General features: G+C 36.5%; 1 long non-coding RNA gene across 1 annotated transcript in view; it reads right to left on the minus strand.

The window, feature by feature from the left end:
• LOC135203796 (uncharacterized) overlaps positions 1 to 4,347 on the minus strand; it is a 67,429-nt gene extending 63,082 nt beyond the window's left edge. The window contains exons 1-2 of the long non-coding RNA XR_010312027.1: positions 4,056 to 4,347; positions 541 to 677 (exon numbers count right to left, since the gene is read on the minus strand). This is a non-coding gene — a long non-coding RNA (uncharacterized LOC135203796). The remainder of the gene's footprint in view (positions 1 to 540; positions 678 to 4,055) is intronic.
• Positions 4,348 to 17,714: the final 13,367 nt, after the last annotated feature.

Below are 17,714 nucleotides of genomic sequence, written 5' to 3' on the forward strand. Positions count from 1 at the left end.
AAGTGTTCTTGCACAGCTAAGCCTCTTGATCAGAGATCAAGCGGATTGGTTGGTCAGTTTCCTGCAATTTGTGTTCTTTGCAAGACAGGCTATTAATGCTACGCTCAGTTTCTCATTTTATTAAGTCATATGCATAAAACAGGTTTAGTAGAATAAAACTAAGAGTTAAACCACGTTTTAATGATATCAAAATAATAGACTAAACTGCCTTACAGGGCTCATGATGTCAATGTCACAATTAACTTCACTTCGCTACAGAGGAACTTGGGTATAAAGTAATGAAAATTACTGAATGTGATTGACGTCCCAATATGAAGTTTGAAATTTTAAATGATCATCTTGCCTTATCACTATTCTGATGCTTGAAGCGAGTTTCTGAAGATTTAACACTTTTATTACACAAACTTCTGATTTAATAGTTTTGTTCATACAAGATCCAGATACACTGGTGTTCTGAAAACCTGCATAATCGAGAGAACGGTAGTGACTGGTGAAATATAGCAAGTATATTGTTGCATGAAACATATGGTGAGCACATACCTAGGACTTCTGCAATAATTGGCTGTTCAGTAGACGTTCCTAAAGCTTCTTCTCTGAACGACACAGAGGAAAGCATAACCAAAAAGGTCAGACTTAGGAACCTCATCTTATACCGGCGGGTATCTTCCCAAAAAAACCTGAGAAAAGAAAAAATGGTTTTGTGAGAAATCTTGTCTTCCACTTATTTATGAATTAAACTAGTTAATGAATATATTTGTAAAATTCTTAAAGCAATTATTACTTACACATTACGAGTAAAGATAGCTCACTTCTTGAGAGCCACCCAACGGATACAAGGCAAGACCACCTATACTGCAGTAGGCTATGCGAAGTATGTTTTTATGGTTAGCAGGTGTAGCAAGATTTTAGATCTAATATTACATTCCTATAAACATATTCTGAGCTTAAATATTTGATTCTACGGGATATATGAACACGTCTAACGCTAGAAATAATATGTGCAGTGTGGCGATATTAATTAGGTCTCTTCTTGTAATTGGCAGCAACTTTTCCATGTTTTGTATTCAGGTTTTGGTTGGGATACGACCTTTTTTGCATTATTATTGTAAATGGAGTAAGAAAGGGAAAATAAACAGCGCTGATTGTAGGAGGATCATCGCCGTTAAGGGGCCCCTCATTGTGTAAGTGGCTCTATCCTGTAGACCCAATTAAGGTACAGGACTAAGTATTAATGATTCGTAACCTGTGTAGCCTCATCATTAGTATTGACATCATCTCCATCATTGTTTTTTTTCTGTTCCATCTTGATTGCTTTCTTTTCGCCCGGGTTTTAAGCAATTTGTTTTGTTAGGCCTATTGCCTCATTAGGCCAATCCTAGTAAATTTATATCCAAAACCATAACCTCTTTCTGGTGGTAGAAAATATGATTTTTCTATGTTTTATTGTGTACTTCGTCAGCAAATGAGTATTTTAAGAGATATTTGAACCCATTTTTATATCCTACTGTGAAGGGGAACACGTGGGAAGGATGAGTTTTTGGGTGGGAGAAAAAGTCAAAATTCCTAAGCGAAATAATGTGGGCAAAGTTTACTAACCTAATATAGCTATGAGGCATGGAACCTTTCCTATCTTGTTGTGGGTTGGGAGAGGGGGGGGGGGGGGGGAGGCGGTGGTAACACAGCAGCAGTGACATGGGTCCTATGTTGGTTTTAGCTATGATGCTCTGGTTTTGAATTGTTGAAAATATGCACAACGTCAGTTGCAACTTTCTTGCAATAGTATTGTCTTCGTGATGCTATAAGGAAGATGATATATATCATACATCGAGAGTTACTTAACACTCTCACCTTTATTGCATTCTAAATCAAACAGACTACAATATATGAAGGAAGTAATGTTACGCTTATGTAGAACACAATTTACGAGGAAACTCCAACACTCAGTTAAAAACATTTTATGTTTTGTGAAATTGTTTCACCTAATGTTAAAATGTTACGCAGGTGAAAATACAACCGAAAATAGCTTTTATGCATTAATAAAATAAAATTAAAAATTCTTCATTATAAAAAAAGTGTGACTTTTTGTATCATAGGACTAAGCCTTTAGTTAAAATGTAAGAGTTGAAAATACATTTTATAAGAAGACAAAAGTAAATCCAAACTCGATTTCATTGACCAAGCAAACCATGGTTTCAAGTATACAATTTATTGGAAGAATTTCACAAGTACTAAAATGAGAAAGCTCAAAGGTATGTTGGGCGTGTTACAATGTTAACAGAAATCAAAGGTTATGATGGGTTGCCAGTTATTATGACTCTATATTTAAAATTGGGGTTTTCTTTATAAGAGACTGAATCACCTTCCCAGCATTAACCTTTGTGTACGATTTTGTAGGATTTTGCCTTGAGTATGTATACTCTGTTTTTTTTCATTTGTCCAACCGCCTGTGGTGTTTGCGCATGGTAACACTGCGTCCCGGACTTTAAATAATATCCTAATTCGAATATTAATGGTGTAATTCGCATACAGTAAATTATTAAAACACTTTTCAGTTGCAAATGTACACCCAGGTATCCTTTTATTGACCTAAAACTTAAACATATCGTAACTATTTAAAATCCGGGACACAGTGTTACCATGCGCGACCACCACAGGCAGATGGACAGATGGAAAAAGAAAAAAAGGAGTGTAGACTACACACTTAAACATTACCAATTCCGGATGAGAGAGGGAAGTTGAAAGTGGCCTTAGTCTTGTCATGTGTCAAAAAGGAAGTCACGAGAAGGCAACATGGTACCTTAGTAGCCTATAGTGCAATGGCAGTTGGTCATATTGGCCAACCCTAACAAAAAGTGACAGATTAAGTAAGAAAGTAAGGTACAACACTACCAGCTGATCTCTGTTCAAGAGACTTGGGCAGTGTGAGAGCATCTCTTGAACAGAACCAGAGACAATAACAGCAAATGGATTGCTTTTCTCTTCACAACACTTTGAATCTGGCAGGCAGGAGTCGAAGTTGTCCCTAAGCTGACAAACGCCTATGCAGTCGTGGGACCCTTCATTGAAGGCCGCTTGGGGAACGATTGATATTTGACCAGGTTGAGGTCCAGGTAGGGGTGGCGGGTCGGAGCTTGTCCTCATGTTTCTGTAGTCTTCGTGGATGTTCAATGAAAATATTTCCGAGTTTACCGTTGCTGAGAGAAGTAGAATTTTGAATGTGAAAACCGTACTTTTCCAGTAACATTTTAAGCAATCATTTCTTTACTGTAGTTTACCATATAAGCTGCATGAATGCGATTACTGTAGCTGGAATTACGTTACTAAAATGGCGCTAAATTGGATATCACATCATAATGGTGTGAACACAAACCTGACATTCGTTCGCAAGATATCACGTGCATGAAATAAATAGGAAAGGCACTTTTTTCATACCAGCAACATCTCCCAGTAGGACCAGGGAAAGCAGAGCCACGAGGCTTACTTGAAGGAACCTCATTATGTTCGATGAGCATCTGGGAAGGACCTGAGAAAGAGAGAGAGAAATGGAGCGAGGAAATTGTTATAATCATCTTATTATGAGGTTTATCGTAATGTTAGATAAAAGAAGATAGTTCAGCAACCATGGATTCACATTTCTCGGCCTATTCTTAGCCAGTTACAAATTGAAACCTAACGTCTTATACGTATCTTCCACATCTTCAAGAACCGGTAAGTCTAATCCACCAGGAACCAGGAGAAAAAAGTTCGCCTTGCGGTGTGGCGTAAATATGGAAATGCGCCATAATTTTCCTAGATCATTTACCTTCTGATACACTTTACCATAACGCCATATGCATTGAGGATTATCCCTCCCTACATGGTTTACTAAAACGAAAACACTTCTGCACCAATTAATTTTGAGGATAACGTTGCAAACGCTACACAAATCGAATATAACAACCTGGTGATAACTGCGTGCACACGACATCCTTCGTAGCACATCTTCCATTACAAAGTAGGGTTTTCGTGGATGAGTGGCTTTCACTAATCTTAAAAGGCCCTGTTGTCGTCCTTACCTTAGTGGAGAAGAGGAATAATGTCCAGACGCTTCTTCTCGATTGTAGGAATCTTCTGATGTTCGTGGCTGCACTGGGGAAGACTGTCACAGCAGGCTAAGGAGCAGAGCCGTAGCTATATACGGCTCTGGAACGGAGTGGTCTCACTTTCTCACTCACTAAGCGCCTCACCACGTTCAAGGGCAAAGAGGTGACGTAGCTTCTGCGATTGGTGGCTGTGAAAAGGAGGGAGTGGCGTTTGGAAGCAGTGGCATGCAATCTACCTTCGAATCGTCCTCTCTCTCTCTCTCTCTCTCTCTCTCTCTGACTTTAGTTGCCGAGAGCTTTTAATTGTCCTCGAACTCGAAGTTTGCTTTAAGTGTGTTCTTTGTATTTCACAGACACTATATTTAATGTACATACATACTTAATGTATATATACATACATACATACATACAATACATATATATATATATATATATATATATATATATATATATATATATATATATGCAGAAGCCAGGTACTATGTCGTACCTCTAAGTAAATGGGGATACAATCCACAATGAAGTAAAATCCTCTTGTAGTTTAAAATATATATTTCTTGTACAGGATTAAGCTTACGACCATCAGCTGTGGTCTTGTTCACTAAAATGTGATGTCACCTCAAGGAACTGACAAGTAGGAGCACAAACATTTGAAAAAACAACGGTTAGGTAACAAGCTAGTTTATATTATGAATGATCAGGCGGTTGAGCCCTCGTCCTTTCCAGAATTCGTCTTGATCTTCGTGGGGGAATGTTTCTATTGTCAACTGCTTGTTCTCTGCTGGTTGGGTGGTTTGTTGGAGAAATGACCTGAGAGGAGTAAACAGGAGAGGAAGCAGCATCGTCATTGGCGCACATATTTCTAAAGTTTGAAATTTTCCCTTTTCTACATATCTCTTCACAAATAGCTGTATTTTCTGTAGTACCAGTATTTCCTGAAAAGGTCTCGTTTAATGAAATTAACGCCCCTTCTACTACTCGTCTCAAAGTCCTGTCGTTACATGCAAAAACAACCTTTGTACCTTTAAAATTTATTGCGTGGTTTTTCTCCCATGCATGTTGCGCAATTGCACTGTATGAACTTCCCCTTCTGCAAGCAGCAACGTGTTCTTCCCTTCTCTTATCAATGGAACGTCCGCTTTCTCCCACGTAACATTCATTGCAATCACTGTAAGGTATTACATATACTCCTACATTCTCTCTATTACCAGGGTTTTTTTTAATGAGTTTCTTCTTGATTGTACTGTTGTACTGAAAAACTATGTTGAAGCCGTTCTTTTTTTCCTTTAAGCTGCCTAGAAAATTTATTAAGTTCTCTATTATAAGGAAGAGCAAGAGATGCCTTAAAATCTACCTTTTCAGTTATATCATGTGGGGCGTAAAACATCGATCTAGCTTTAGATAGAGACTGCAGTATAAATAACTTTGGGTAACACAGTTTAGTAAAACTATCTACCAAGAAATTTATTTCTGTGTCAATGAACTGGGGATCACATATTCGGTATGCTCGAAAAAACAAATTGGTTAAAACGTTGTGCTTTACTTTAGGTTCATGATATGAAAAGTAGTAATGAATATAAGTGTTTGTGTGGGTGTTCTTCCTATACACGCTGAATTTAAAGTCACTACTCACTGTGTCTTTATGAACTACCATATCTAGAAAGGGAAGCCTATTTTCCATTTCCACTATAAATTTAATAGAGGACAAAAAACCATTAAGCAACTCTAAAAACCTATGAAAGGCTTCCTCGCCGTGTCTATATATTAGGGCTGTTGCCTCGTATAATAAGGCGCCCTATGAGGTAATGTTAGACTTGCGATAATCTTACGCTAAGTCGGATGGTATTGCACTTCCATATTCATTGGAGTGTCTTGGGGTTTGTAGATCACTTACGAAGTCGGTATTATCTTCTTTGATTATGACGACGATGTGTTAAACTCATGATGATTCGGCAATGATGTGAGGTTCTAGTAGAAACATGAAGTTTAAAAATACTTATATTCTCTGAGATTACATGGTGAAGATCAGGTAGGATTGTACATGTCTTCTAATGACGATAACTTGATCGGTTCTGCCAATGATGATGGCTAATTCTATTCTCTCTACATGATAAAGCTTAGGTAAAGAGGTACAGGTCTGCCAATGATGATGGCTAACTCTATTCTGTTCTACATGATAAAGCTTAGGTAGAGAGGTACAGGTCTGCCAATGATGATGGCTAACTCTATTCTGCCTACCATCTCGGTTACAATCATAAAGGAAGCAGACAGTAGCTCGAACATATGAACATACATACAAATGAGACACGCTACAGATCACGTAGGCCGTTTGAATTATAGGTCGCGGTAGTTGTCTCAAGCAGGGAGCTTGGACTAATGTTTCAAAACAAATGAATGAACACAGGTGACGGCACGTCATCTTAGCCTACATACTTTATCGTCTCTGGTCTGATCACATTCCTGCAAGCAATCTGGTTGACCTCTTTAGTTTTATGGAGTAACATTCCATATTTTTATTATGTAAACACTTACATAAAAGCTCGGTCAGCTACCAAAACCAACCACTGAATATTACTCAAGCTTGACTTGCATTTGACTTATAGGATTGTGATACAGACACTATGTGAATATATATAGATATATAGAAAATACTTATAAGTAAAAAAAATTCATGGTGTACACAAATACAGATTCAAGTAATAAAATATAAAACATAATGATATTGGTAAATAATAGTGATCACGTGATATATACTGATACAGTTTTTCACTTTATCTCATTAAGATACATATGCTACAGAAAATACTAATGTACTCTGATAACATGATAAAAATCATATTTTAACTGATAAAAATTTCATATATGAATTGATAAAATTATTAATGTTTATGCTGATTGATTCGTTGATTTTTATGCTAACTGTTATATGTCTGCAGTTATTGGTTAGATAAAAGGTAACAGATTGATTATAGGCTACCTGATTTATTTATACATATGTATATGGATTCATATAATTATGATTAATATATGTGCACTTTAAATAGATTCCTATTGCGTACACGCAAAGATATATTTCGATTCTGTTATTTATGATCATTTATATATAGGATACATGACCGAGGTTATACTACTACACATTTAACTAGCGTTTGAACAACTTTTCGTCCATTACACAGTTCCAGACAACCACCTATAGCCAAATGAAATGGCCAATTCCAAATGGTTAAAACAACGGGAAAATTGCCTGGCGGGGTCCAACGTTCTATTTCGGCCTCATACTTGTTCTCTGCATCCTAAGCCACATGATTACATTCGCGATGAATAAAATCACCCCCAGCACGAGTCCTTCGCCAGCAAAGTAGAGTTGGATATCCTTCTGGTCGTAATTGTCAGAAGTATGTTCCTTTTGTAGTCGATTTCCGACAGCCGCCAGAGCGTTCCGCATTAAAACGAGATTAACGACGGGATACGGGTGTCGGTCGAAGAAGTCCATTAGATAAGCTTATTCACTTATGATGGGGCTTATTCCTTTCACATTGTAGGCGGTTGTTACTTGACTGCCGTCGTCCGCAGCGACGAACGATTTTTTGAAGTTGCGATGTGAAACTCTCGTACTGCAGGATACTGTAACCAGGTTCCATTAATCAGCCTGCAAGTGAAATTATACTTGTCACAAGGGCAAAATAAATTCAGAACATCAAATACGGGAGGGAAAGAGCCATTAAGACCAGACTTAACCCACATGAATTCGCTGATATTTTTTGGAATTCAAAAGAGTCAGCTGTACACACTTTTTTATCCATGGCATTAACAATGAGTGAACCTATCCAGGTCTATGATGACCGCAAAAATATCCATAATTATAAAAAATAAACAGATATCAATACGAATCCCAAAGAAAATTCTATATTACTGGTAGTAAGTTACTAGACAAAGAAGTGGAAAACGGAGCTATTTGTAAGATTGCCAGGCAACATAAGAGTCAAAGAGAATATTAATCATGATTTTGTATTTCTCTATGCTAACTGAAATTAAGCTGTGATACAATCCGATCCTATGTGCCCCTAACAAAGGTTTCATATTCAAATTTCTCGCGCGCATCCTTTGAGGTTAATTTTTAAAACTATTAATAGGCTAGAGCTGCAACGAAAGAACCCACTATGTAACTAATTTCTATATAAACTTTTGGTTTTTCAAGAAAATGTGACATTTTCCCATGAATGTGATTTACTTGAATTGTCATAGACTAATGTTGCAAGTAAATTTTTCATATACATGACTTGATATTCTAAATGTCTATGAGGTTCAGAAAAAATTAATTCATTTTGTTGTTATAGAAATTCTATTTGCTTATTTTGTTTATTAATTTTAAAACGATTGCGAGTTGTATTGCACACACGGATAAGAATAGGTTATGGCTATGTCATGTCATCGTGACCTATGAACCACATGTGAAGTTCATGAGCTAAGCATTCCTCTCTCCAGTCAACCTGCTTCGCAAGCGGTTTATTGAGGTTAAAAAGAACAACGATGAGTCGGGCGACGCGCCATGCACCTTCAGAACTGATGACGTCGTCCTGGCAGGAGATTGCTCTCAGCCAGCTTAGAGTTACATTACTTGCTGTAAAAAATAAATACGACTTTAGTATAAATTTTTTTGTTTTTTAATACTCGACCCACACGAGAAGAATGTCTGAAAAAAAACAGTACCAAAATTTAACAATATATTAGTTTCATGTTGAAAATCTGCATGATTGTAAATAAATGTAATTATGTTAAATTAGACATTCCTTATTCAAACTAATGAAAAGGGTTTCCATACAAATTCTATATATATTATTTGCCCTGTAAGATTATTCGCATAGATATACATTTTCCCTTCTAGACTTCCTGACTTTAAAATCTCTTTTATTTTATTTTATTTTATTTATTTATTATTTTTTTTTCATTGACTACGAATATAAATCACCGGGACAGACAATATGTCAGTAGGTTTTGATATGTTTTTGAACTTTTAGCTTATTTGTCATTACTAAAGCGTTAAGTTAAAGTTCAAATCTTTACACATATATATTTGGATATTTAATTAACTTATGGTTACGTTTTGCTTATTGATTTTATCGTGATTCCTTTTTTATTATAATTTGTAACCCTTCCGACTTCTTACAGAGTGTATTATATCGACTCCACTTGTATCCATATTTATTTTATTTTTTATATTTATTTATTCATATATTTTTTTATATATATTTGATAAATTAATGGTTGGCTTGAATATGTAGAAAAGTGTTCTAGCGGCGTACCGTATAAGGCGGCTACTTGTGGTATCATTTCTACAGATACAAGATATGAATGATAAAGGTATTTAAAACCGCGAGAACCGCTATAATCCAGTTCGGATCCAATATCACGAATGTAACTCGTAAGACATTGACACTTTCCTATTTATCTCTTATTCTACCAAACCGATTGACGCTGGGTGATAAAATATAGTACTGGTTTTCATAATGAATAGGAAGTCACACAACGAGTTAAGGAGATTATTATTGATTTACACCACCCGAGTCACAGATTATTATGTGTTGAATTCCATGTTTACTGATTTAACACTCATAAATATTCCTAGCGCACTCAATTGCGGTGTTTGTTTTTAGTGCTATTAATTCTATATAACGTGTCAAGGAACTATTAACGCTAAGAAGTGTTTATTTCCTCTGTCAGACTCGTAACTCTGTTAATAATTCTACGTATATTCTTTCAAGGATTAATTTGGCACGTGATAGGCCCTTAAACTGACAGGTGTCTTAGTGTGTCCCTTGTTTTCATGACACGTGTTACAATCAGTTATGTGCTTTTTATATCGGTAAGCATTGTAGGCCAGTAAAACAGTGATTTGGCTTTCTGTGACATAATAGGGAATCCTGGATGATGGAATGCAACCAGTTTAGGACGATTGGTATGAAAGAGATTATTACTAATACCTGGTCGTGAGTCATCTGCTGTGTTCTTCGGGTTTTCCTCGTCACGGACCTACATATAACATTACATTTGATTACATTATTCTGATACACATACTTTAAATATACTTTTGCTTTAGGGTTTCCGCTCGAAGTGTTTATTGTTTTGCTTAGCCGTTGACCCTGTTTCCATTCGAAGTGTTTATTGTTTTGCTTATTGCTGCTGACCCTGTTTTCCTTCGAAGTGTTTATTGTTTTGCTTATTGCTGTTGACTCTTGCTTTGTTCAGTTTGTAACAGTTCTGCGCTCCGACCCAGATATTCAATGCTCGCGATCTCTTGGGTTAAGGAATATTCTTGTTTAGATACGGTTTTAACAATAGGCACGGATGTTTCTATATCTTTTTGTCCAATTAATGGTTCTTTGCAGTATGGTGCGAGATTGCGGGATAATGCGTCAGCTATGATATTTGCTTTCCCAGGTAGATATCTAACTTGGCTCCAAAACCTGAATGATCATATGTCACCGAGTTCCTTTGGGACTGTGATTAAAGCCTTTGAAAAACTCGGTAAGTGACTCATGGTCAGTAAGGATTTTATCAGGATAGCCGTAGATTATGAACTTAAAATGTACTAGTGAGTTAAAGATACCTAGCCCTTCCTTGCCTATTACTGTATATTTACTTTCAGAGGGCTTTAGTTTACATGAATAAAAAGCTATAGGAAAGAACTGTTTATCATATTACTGAAGTAGTACCCCTCTTACCCCTTGGTCTGAGGCGTCTGTTGCAATAAAAAAAAAATCCTTATTTAAATCAGGGATTTTTAAGTTAGGTGAGCTGCATTATTCCGCTTTTAAGATATCGAACGCCTGTTGATGCTTTTCAGACCATAATAAATCTACGCTCTTCTTCGTAAGATCTGTTAAAGGAGCTGCTATGATTGAAGAGTTACATATTTGCATACGATTGTAATACCCACTACAGCGCAAAAGTGCTGTATCCCCTTTTTACGTTAATAGGTACCGGAAGTTATGAATAGCCGACACCTTACCATGGACTACTTAAGACCTTGACTAGACACATAAAACGTAAATAAACATGTTCGGTTTTTTAAAAACTCACATTTAGATATTTTACTCTGAGATTATTTGTCTTTGTCTCTGCAGCACTAGCTCTAGTTTATGTGAATGTACTTCTAAGGTATTTAGAAAAGATTATAAGACCAACCATTAGGCATGTTGGGTATCCCCTAGAAGTCTCCAAACACTATATTGTAATTGGGACGCAACGTAAGCCGGAGGCATACGTAAAAATTGATAATGTCCCCTGAGTGTGCTGAAAACGGTGTATGAGGTACAATCACTTAGGTAATGGTATCTGGTAAAAGCCTTTAAGTAAGTCCAAGCTGGTGAAAAATTTATTCTAACCTAACAGAGATAAGATGTCGTCGGTTCATGGCACTGGAAACTATCGGGAGTCGTTTCCTTGTTTAAGCGACAGAAATCTACGCAGATACGCCAAGTCCTATCTTTTATGGCATGACGTTTGAAGGAAAAATTATATGGGCTTATTTGATTTCCTAATGACTCCTATTACTAAAATTTTTCAACTTCGTCATTTATCTCTATTTTGAAATTTCATTGAGAGTCTATACGAAGGTATGTATATAGCTTTATGTTTGTCCTTAGACCGTATTTTGTGTTAAATTACATCCGTTTTCCCCAGAGATCACTCGCTAGTGGAGAAACTTCCTGGTATTCAGATAAAAGATACAAAAAAAAATTCTGCTGAATCACCTCTGCTTGAATGACTCTACGGATATTACTTTAGATAGAGTATAAGAGAGATTCATCTACGACTGGTTGGGCGTGATTAAAAATTAGCAATAATAAAAAATGCGATATTTATATGTATAGGTTTTGTGGATTACTAGATTAACTTGTTGCTGTGAGTCAACTGTATATAGGGCTTTGTTCGCGGAAATCGTTATATTTCAGAGTGTCGGGAAGGATTAAAATTTCATTTCCCAGCAAAGTCTTTTTACACGCACTAAGACATTCGAGGGTGCATGCGTCTCGAGATTTTGCGTGCAACTTGCGACTGCGGCTGTGGGAGAATTCTGTTGGGTCGTTGAACAATATCACAATTTATGAGACAATGATTTGTTCCTCTATATAAGTTATTATTTGCTTAACTCTCTCTTTTTGTTCAAACGGATTTTAATATGTTTGAAGGTTTATAGAATTTCCTTTGATAAACACGCCTTATTTTACAGGAGGTAATATAATATTTTGTATACCCCTAGATGGATATCTTACAATTACACTAGATACAGATCAATGTTTTTTATAACTATAGAGGTATCTGTAAGCGCTCGCTTATCCGGACTTCTCATTAGGGAAGTTCGAACAACAGACTGTGAGTCCGTAAATACAGGATATTACGTGTACTAAAGGAATAAAACAAGATATTCTAATTTTTACGGCCCGCGTTTACAGTCGGGCTTAATACACCACTACTTATAATAACTTATGTAAATTTTTTAAAAAAAAAGAAAACCAAGAACCTGCTCTGATTACTTGATACGGTCGTGTGATGCATAGGGAAATTCCTTTTAAATTTTTCCAACATCGCTCTCCCTTTCCGCTGAAGTCGCTTATATTGGAATGTGCTTTGCTTGCTACACTCGGCAGATCTAACTGACCCTGACCGTTGACTAGGTGACACAGTAACCGAGTTTGCTTTGTTTGATTCTGATATTTAGGGCTACTGTTTACCATCGGCAACGTATTGTGTGTTTTTAGCATTCTGTTGTTGGTTACGTATAAAGCAACGAACGTATGAATGACGAACTATTAGGAACTGAGCGATTACTATTTAGACAAGTTATCTCTACTGCATTCAATATTAACTGTTTGTACTTGCTGTTGTTTACTTCATTCTTTGCTAACATTTGAAATAGTGAGGGATCCTGGTCAGCGCATTTAGCCTAATGAAAGTTTTTTATAGACATGTTATTCCTTGCAATCCAGCCATATTTTTAAAGTTAAGTTGAGTCATTGAGGTTAGATTTTTTTTATATAACTCAAAAAACTCAAGGCTAAAACTGTGATCGGGACTTTGCAAAGGAGCATTTATTGTCATGACCCGAAATAATGTTACCTCTAATTTATCTAGATTTGTACGGGTGTTCCACTTGTTTTTGTGTGTTTTCTAATCACTACGGTGCCTAACGACCCTATCCATGCATCTGTATAAATACAGACGTCCACTGCGTAAACACAGATTCACTGTTTAATATGATTTGTTACGTAAAGGATTAATAATCACCCAAAATGATAAAATTAACGTAGTATATGATTACGATATTTCAGGAGAACTTCTGGAAACAGACACTCAAAGATAAAAACTCGCAGTAGCGAAATCCCATTGATGTAGATAATTTCTGTAAAAAAGTAAGATTAAGAATGTCTCGTAACTTCAGCCACAGGAATAACAAAATTCGACCTGTAAAGGAAACACTCAGTTACTCCAAATGAATAAAAAAATTGCAATTAGCTTGCTTTTGTGGGAAGTCACGGTGTTCCGATAACGACACACGGCCTTGGTCCTCCTTCTGTTTTTAGCGGATGACCTGGTTTGGCTTCAGTTTTCCCCGTGCGTGTTGTTTGGAGGATTTGAGCCCTTGAAGATCTGATGCTGCAGACGCGTTCGGTTTGTTTCTTGAAGTGCCGGAAACGCTCAATAACGATGTTTTCTTGAATGATTCTAATGAGAGACGAAGCTTGCGTTGCCGTAGGAAAAGGACATGTCGGGTTTGTTTCTTGAAGTTATTCACTACTGAAAACGCTCACTAAACGATGATACTAAGTTGCTTGAAGAATCTGCTGCTTTCGTCGTCGTTGACTTCTGATGCGATTCATTATTCTGGTTTTTCTTCGGAAGACGTTGTAGAGTTCTTCTGGTAATCTGCCACCATTATTAGGGCTGTTGCCTCGTATAATAAGGCGCCCTATGAGGTAATGTTAGACTTGCGATAATCTTACGCTAAGTCGGTTGGTATTGCACTTCCATATTCATTGGAGTGTCTGGGGGTTTGTAGATCACTTACGAAGTCGGTATTATCTTCTTTGATTATGACGACGATGTGTTAAACTCATGATGATTCGGCAATGATGTGAGGTTCTAGTAGAAACACGAAGTATAAAAATACTTATATTCTCTGAGATTACATCGGTTCTGCCAATGATGATGGCTAATTCTATTCTCTCTACATGATAAAGCTTAGGTAAAGAGGTACAGGTCTGCCAATGATGATGGCTAACTCTATTCTGTTCTACATGATAAAGCTTAGGTAGAGAGGTACAGGTCTGCCAATGATGATGGCTAACTCTATTCTGCCTACCATCTCGGTTACGATCATAAAGGAAGCAGACAGTAGCTCGAACATATGAACATACATACAAATGAGACACGCTACAGATCACGTAGGCCGTTTGAATTATAGGTCGCGGTAGTTGTCTCAAGCAGGGAGCTTGGACTAATGTTTCAAAACAAATGAATGAACACAGGTGACGGCACGTCATCTTAGCCTACATACTTTATCGTCTCTGGTCTGATCACATTCCTGCAAGCAATCTGGTTGACCTCTTTAGTTTTAGTCTTTTATATATATATGGAGTAACATTCCATATTTTATTATGTAAACACTTACATATAAACAATAAAAACATCATCTACATACCTAACCCAAATTTCGGGCTTGATGTCTTCCGGTAGTGTGTCAACGTAAACCTTTTCGAAAAATTCCATGCATAAGTTAGCCAATATAGGGGAGAGAGGTGAGCCCATCGAGACCCCGGATTTTTGTTGATAGAACGAACCATTAAACTCAAAATTTGTAGATTCAACGCAAATGCTAATCAAATGACAAAATTTATCTATGTGCATAGGTGGCTTGAAAATTTTATCTGATACTAATTTCTTCAAGTTGTTGAGCACGAAACTCAGTGGTACATTCCTGAATAAAGAAACTATATCTAGACTGTACATAGAACCTATGTAATTCTTTTCCTTAATTTGATCCATAAAATCCATACTGTGCTTAATGTGAGATTTCGAAATTGTCCCTATTAATTTCCCCAAAACCTCCGCTAACCATGACGACAGATCCGACTGAGGATTGTTGCAGCTAGCGACAATGGGTCTTAAAGGACACCCCTCCTTGTGAATCTTGGGAGTTCCGTAAAAATAACTAAAAGACGGCAGTTTTCTCGCTAGCTTACTCAGGACACTATTTCTGGTTTCTTTTTCCACACCACTGCTAACTACGGCTTTTATTTTCTTGTTAAATTCAGACTGCAAATCGCTAATGCAAGGGGGTTTCGTTACTTTTAGGTATGTGTTACTATCGTTTAAGAGCCTGTGTGCCTTGATCAGGTAATTGTTCTTATTCATAACCACTACACAGCCTCCTTTGTCTGCTTTTAAAATTTTAATACTTGAATTCTTCTTCAATCTATCTAATGCCAAGTTGAAACGTCGTGGTAAATGATCTAGCTTCTTCTCAAAACTATGAAGCAACATGCCTTTAATAAAATCTAGCCTAGGACTTAATTTTTCTCTGGGCACTGAGGATATTGATTTCCTTAGAGGAATTGGTAGCATCAATCAATTTAATTACAAGCTTTCTGGAGTAAACTTAGATTTTATTAAAGGCATGTTGCTTCATAGTTTTGAGAAGAAGCTAGATCATTTGCCACGACGTTTCAACTTGGCATTAAATAGATTGAAGAAGAATTCAAGTATTAAAATTTTAAAAGCAGACAAAGGAGGCTGTGTAGTGGTTATGAATAAGAACGATTACCTGATCAAGGCACACAGGCTCTTAAACGATAGTAACACATACCTAAAAGTAACGAAACCCCCTTGCATTAGCGATTTGCAGTCTGAATTTAACAAGAAAATAAAAGCCGTAGTTAGCAGTGGTGTGGAAAAAGAAACCAGAAATATAGTCCTGAGTACGGTAGCGAGAAAACTGCCGTCTTTTAGTTATTTTTATGGAACATTTGTTATAAATAAATAATAGGGATTAGATATCTGTTTGGTTTAGTAAATACAACATTTTCGGGGTCACAACTCTGCGTATAAAACATTATACTTTTTAACAATAATATCTAATTGTTCAGCCTAGTCAGGGAAAGAAAAAAATCTCCCTGAAAAGCTCCAGAAACTGGCTATATGAGAATAGCTTTCATTGTGCCTACCCAGCCTATAACAATAGAGGAACTGTACTTAGCCCACCCACCATTCACCAGTACCGTGGCGTTCACCACTCAGAGTCCCAATTTTAAGCCTCTTCTGGGCACCTACGTCATCTGAGGGAGCGCGGTGGTGAGAACCATTAAGAACGTAGGTCTAACACACCGTCAAGAATCTTTTTAGAAGAGAATTTTTTTGATAATGTGATCTTTCAAATATCAAAAGAATGTAAATAAAACAACATTTGCATTTTAAAAATATTTTATCAAGTTAAAACTTTTATTTTTTTTTCTTAGTGCCTCCCTGCATGGTGTTGCCCTTGACGTTTCCTATACTTTATCAAATTATTAAGATATCTCATTCGAAAATAGACGGATATCTTTACATTAAAAGCTATAACATCGTCAGGAACTTCAATATTAGACTTTTTCAATTCAAAGCAAAGCTTTTTAAAACAATGTTTGCCCTCTATGAGTGCTTTCCCGCGTACAGCATTAAAGATCTCCCGCATTATTACTAACTGTGAAAAAAAAAATGACTAGAAGGTACATGCAATTCCCCTCTACTTACACATTCTATCCAAGTATCACTCTTTGGTACTTCTTTATTCTTAGTTCCAAACTCAGGGTATTTCACACAAAATTTTTTGACAATATATCCCCCAATGTATTTAAGAGCCTTCTCCTCAATTACTCCCTCGATATCTTTTTTTTATTTCTGTTTGCTCTCAAAAGGTCTTCTTCCTCATCAAAAACATCTTTTTCTAGATCAAACTTTAAATTTCTAAACATCTGTGTTGTAAGACATATTTCTAAAGCTAACCCCCTTTCTTTTGTTACATATATACTCATCTTCATCGACAAATTCAATGGATTTTTCAACTGAGGTGATATTACGCTTTTCACTTATTACCTTCATCTCCTTCCCTAACAACAATTTTTTTAGCATAAATTTAAAATTCACTGCATTTGGATGATCATGGTGACCATCCATTTGCCTTATGCACCCAAAGAAATGTTCAAGGTAATCTTGATTTAATCTTTGTGTCAGTAGGTAGTCAATACTATGAGAGGCTTTTAACATATTAAACAATGCAATGGTGGATTTACATGATAAATTATTCCTTTCTGGAACTTGAAAAGACTTTTTGTATTAGGACTTTTAACTCTCATAGTACTCATTACCTCGATGCCCTGGAGCAGTGTACCTGTTGTTTTTCTACATCAATACCAAAAGCATTGCTTTTACCAAACTCTCCATACATGCAAGAAGAATTCATGATATCAAACCAGTCATTCATTAAAAGAATAAAATCGGACGTTTCACTCCAATTTTGACATTTCAACAGTCCCCTTTCTCCTAAATATTTTACTGAATTGGCACATGATCTAGACAGCAGTTGCACTGCTAATT

This window comes from Macrobrachium nipponense, chromosome 36 (assembly GCF_015104395.2).
Source record: "Macrobrachium nipponense isolate FS-2020 chromosome 36, ASM1510439v2, whole genome shotgun sequence".
NCBI lineage: Eukaryota > Metazoa > Arthropoda > Malacostraca > Decapoda > Palaemonidae > Macrobrachium > Macrobrachium nipponense.